Here is a 5144-nt window from a genome sequence, read left to right as displayed (position 1 = left end):
TGTGTGTAGGGGTGGGTGGGTGGGTATATTTGTTGTCTAATCCAAATCACTCCTGAGGGTGGGTGGGTAGGGGTGTGTGTGTGTGTGTGTCTACAGTCGAAAAATGCAGGCTACTTTGTGGGTAGGGAGGAAACTTGTTATTTGGGTGGGAGAGCCCCTCGGGAAGTCCAGAGGAAGCTTCTTTCCAACTTCAGCTAGAAATGCATTCAGGATGGGAGCAGTGTTCCATTGTGTGTAGTAGGACTAGGGAAACTAATTCACTTTGAAACTACTACTACCACTAATTTTAAATCATCAATTACCTCTGATGCTTAAGAAACCCAAAGATGTCTTCTAAAGAATGAAAGAAACCAAAGCTAAATTATGCTTTTTAAAAGTGGGTATGGGATTTAACACCAAACCAATACCATGTGTGAAAATCACATTGTTCCCAACTTCAACTTCACCCAAGCCAGTCTGGTGAGTATAAAGCAAACTGTGTTTTAAGCCTGTTTCTCCTACTGATACTGGAACACTGTGCTTTTTTTGTTTTTAATTCTTCTGTGAAATTGCAGTCTCTACAGATGGTTTTCCATTTCAATTGTTTGTGGGCCATCCCCCTACAAAATGTATTTATGAAGAAAGCCAGGGCTGCTCCCAAATAAACAGTCTTTGTATTTTGTGTCTGGATACCCAAAGAGTTCTTATGGCTTCCATCTCTGAAGAAATATCCACATTAAGAGACTTGGCAAGACTTGTGAAGCACAAGAACAAAATTTTCCATAGCAATAAAATGTTTTTCTTCAGAGTGTAGTTGAACACAATACAGGATCCTGCTATGTGAACCCACAGAGCCCATTCCACAGTGGTGGAAAGCTGTTCTCGAAGAACCAAGTCCTGGAATTCTTATGACATGTGACAGCATCTGTCATAAAAAATGGGGCCTGAAAAGCTGTTTCAGAGTCTGGCTGTGGGCTGCTTGGAATCTCTCAGTTGGAAGAAGTAACATGATTCTATGATATACTGAATTTTAATAGCTGCCAGAAGCTAAGTACGGAGGATTCTGATCCAGGAATCTCCTGAATGATGTAGGTTTTTAGGTGTTGGCAGCACTCACGGGATGCAGGGGGTAGTTTGGGGAAAGCAGGGTGGTGGCTGCCTCTTGGAAATCAGTGGATTTTGTTTGCAGGGCTCTGGCCTTCAGGTAGTAGTGAGGGCCTGTTCATCAGTATTTTAGATGTGGGTAAGTGTCAGGAATGGAGGAAAGAATATAATTTTTGAAAAAAGATTCAAGAGTTGAAAATGCTTCTGTACAATAACAACTTACGTTTGAAATCTCACCTAAAACATGAAGTGTGATGAAGACTGAGAGACTACAGAGTAATTTTTGGATATCTTATTGCTTTACACACAGAATTTTACTTATGGGGAGAAGGGTTGTTAGCTAATGGCAAAATATGAGCAAAGTGGGATAACTGATCCCTGCTAGTATCAACTGTACTGCAAAGCATCATCATGATTCCTTCCTTCTTCACAGTGCTCTTACTGGAAAGCAGGGTTTGGTGGTTTTTGGTTTAAAGTAATAGGTGACATGGCCAGCAATGACAAGCCTTCACTCCTTCAGGCTTTCGCAAAAGCTCTTTCACCCATTTTAACTTTGGGAACGGTTCATTAAATTAAGTTTAGTTCATTAATTCAGGTGTTTTATGCCTGTATTCAAACCAATTAACTTACAGTTGTTCAGTAAGTTAAATGAGAATTTTCTTTTTCTAGCAAAAGAACATGATGCCAGTTTTCAAAATAGACTCATTTTAGATTCTTGCATAGACGAATAAGCCAGTTCACAGCTGCATCATAAACTTGATTCGTTCAACAAATATTTACTGAGCATCTACTGTGTACTAAGTGCAGGGAATATAACGGAATAAAATAGTCTCTCCTCTTATGGAGCTTATCTTCTTCGTGGAAAAAAAAAAAAAAGCTAGAGGTTTACACATACTTCATCAACATCCTATCCCACTAGGAAATGTCTGTCCCTCATTACCCAGACAGATTTTTGGTTGGTTTTGGTCTTATTTTCGTATTTCAAAATGCATTCTAGATGAGTTACAAGAATTATATCCAAAGACCATTTTCTCTGTCCTAGAACCACTCTCTAAACAAGTTACAATTCTGGGGGTTTTGACATAACTTTTTGTTTCAAATGACTCCATTCAAGTCAAATGGATTCTAAGGTAGAAAAAATGGGCTATTGGATCTAATTCTGTGTTTTCATTACTCAAGTTTTGTTCTTTACAAAAAAAAAATGTGTAGGGATTCAGATGTTCCATTTTGACCATGCCATTAGCACTTATGAACTCCTATATTCCCCATTTTGTGGAGAGGAACATTTTGCATTGCTTTCTTCTTTATTTGCATTGCTTTTTTCTTATTGAGACAATTCGTGTACTGTAAAATTCACCCTCTTAGAGTATACAGTTCAGTGGTTTTAGTATATTCACAGTTGTGCAACCATCACCACTGTCTAATTTCAGAACATTTTTATCATGCGAGAAAGAAACCCCATGCCCTTTAGCAGTCTCTCTTCATTCTCTACTCTCAGCCTCTGGGAACCACTAATCTACTTTTTGTTTCGATGGATTTGCTTATTCTGGACATTCCATATAACTGAAATCCTGCATTCCATTGCTTTTTCTTTTGACCTACAATCCAACATTTAGCAAATGTTCAAATCCCACAGGTGTTTGCAATGTCAGGGACCTGACTGCAGGGGTTAGACCCAGATTTTCCCCTGCCTTTTGATTTAACTTTTTGTTCTCTGTCACTTATTTTCATATAATTGTCAGTATATTTACAACCATCAGCTAATTCTGAGTAAGTTTTGTCACCCTGTGGACTTGATGTATATGACCTCAGATGGTTGACCTCCTTTCACTGGCAGCTAGGGTCTGGTCTTTTTAACTTCTCATTTATTGCTACTTGAGTAGTTTCCCTTAGGATTGAAATTCCTGTGTGAATTAAAGGCTACTACAGTGTACTCTGTAAAAGTTAAGATGTAGTTTGGCTTGGAGTCTGAGGTTTTAGGTGTCCTCTTCATTTAGGCACATTTGCCTCAAATACCGTGTGACTATTTATTGAGCAGTTTAAGGCTGCTTACTTGTATGAGAATAAAATTGCTCAGTAAGGAATAAAAATGCCTTGAGACAGAACCTCTACCACCAGTTAGTCCCAGTTCATTAGTCTTATAGATCTCCTTCAGTCACCTTTAAGCTTGAGCTATAGGTCTACATATCCTCCAGTAGTTTAGGGAGAGAGACACCATGTCCTCACCAGCTTCAAATATTACATGTATCCCTAAGAGGGGGAAAATGATAATCTATTAGTGTTGGGACTACCAAAAAAAAAAGAAGAAAGACATTGTTTTGTATTAACAAATCACAAAATGATTCACATATCAAATAAGCTACAGAGAATCATATGCCAATTTTTTTTTTTTTAAGATTTTATTTATTTGACAGAGAGAGACACAGCGAGAGTGGGAACACAAGCAGGGGGAGTGGGAGAGGGAGAAGCAGGCTACCCGATGAGCAGGGAGCCCAATGCGGGGCTCGATCCCAGGACCCTGGGATCATGACCTGAGCCGAAGGCAGACACTTAATGACTGAGCCACCCAGGCGCCCCCATATGCCAAATTTTTTAAATAAATGTTGTATTTTGAAATAATTTGACTTACAGAAAAGTTTCAAATTTATACAGAGTTCCATATACCCCTCATTCAGTTACCACTATTATCATTACCATACAACATTTGTCAAAACTAAGAAACCAGCATTCGTATATTGCTAGTAACTAAACACCAGATTTTTTTTTTTTTTTAAGTCCCAGCATGGGACTTGAATTCATGACCCTGAAATCAAGAGTCACATGTTCTACCAGCTGAGCCAGCCAGGTGTCCCAAACTCCAGTCTTTATTTGAGTTTTCCTAATGCCCTTTTCCTAGTCCATGGTGCAGTTCAGGATACCACATTGCATTTAGTCATCATGTACCCTTAGTGTCCTCTGGCCTGTGACAGTTTTTCAATCTTTCCTTTTTTGTCATGACCTTGACAGTTCTGAGAAGTACTAGTGAGGCATTTTGTAGAATGTCCTTCGATTTGGTTTTGTCTAGTGTTCTTCTCATGACTAAACTGTAATTATGGGTTTGGGGTCAAAATACCATATAAGTGAAGTGCCCTTACCATATCGGGGTACATGATACCCATGACATCATTGGTGATGTTTAACCTTGACTACATGCTTGAGGTGGTGGTTAGAGTCTCCACTCTAAAGTTACTTTCCTTTTCTCCCTTTCTTTTTCTAGTCTGTTTGGAAGATAGTGAGTCCAACCTACATTGGAGAAGGGAGGAGAGAATTAAGCTCTACTTCTTTCCTTGAGTGAGGAGTATCTAAAATTTGGAATCCTCCTGCAAGGAAGATTTGTCTCCTCTATCATTTATTTGGTCGTGTATGTGTGTAAATAAATATGCCACTACAGACTCATATATGTTTATTTTATACTTTGAGTGACAACCCAATAGAACATGATTTTGTTGCCCAGATTTCCAGCTTTGGCCTTGGAAGCTCTTTCAAGTTTGTTCATGTTTCCTTTTGACATTCCCTCAAACTTCTGCTTTTAGAGCACTTAACTTACTTTGTGACATTATAAGATGCTACAGACATATCTTGTATTTTCCCTGACCTAGCCTTAGGATCAGCCATTTCTTCACGGAGCCTTGCTTTCCTTTAGAAAAATGTTATTTAGACACCAAAATCTGACCACTGGGTGAGCTCATTACTCCTGGGGTGTGTCTGCATCTAGGTCTACCAGCATTTTAAATTCCATTTTTTACTGAAGATAAGATCTTGCCAGGTGAGTAAGCCACTTTCAAAGGAACACTATGACTAGTAGAAAATATTGCTTCATTTTTTATATAACTCTGGTTGCCAAAAGACTCAACTGTATAGATATTCCAATCATTCTTTTCCTCATTCTACATAACAAGAAAAAAGATTGGAACTATCCCTTTATTTTCTTTCCCCATTAGCTAGCTAGCAATATTCGGTTTACCAAGGGACCATACAATGCAATATTAAAATGTCACCGGGGTGACTAGTTAAATAATAAT

Source organism: Leptonychotes weddellii, chromosome 4 (assembly GCF_054177405.1).
Source record: "Leptonychotes weddellii isolate Sample4059 chromosome 4, ASM5417740v2, whole genome shotgun sequence".
NCBI lineage: Eukaryota > Metazoa > Chordata > Mammalia > Carnivora > Phocidae > Leptonychotes > Leptonychotes weddellii.
This window is presented reverse-complemented; position numbering follows the sequence as displayed.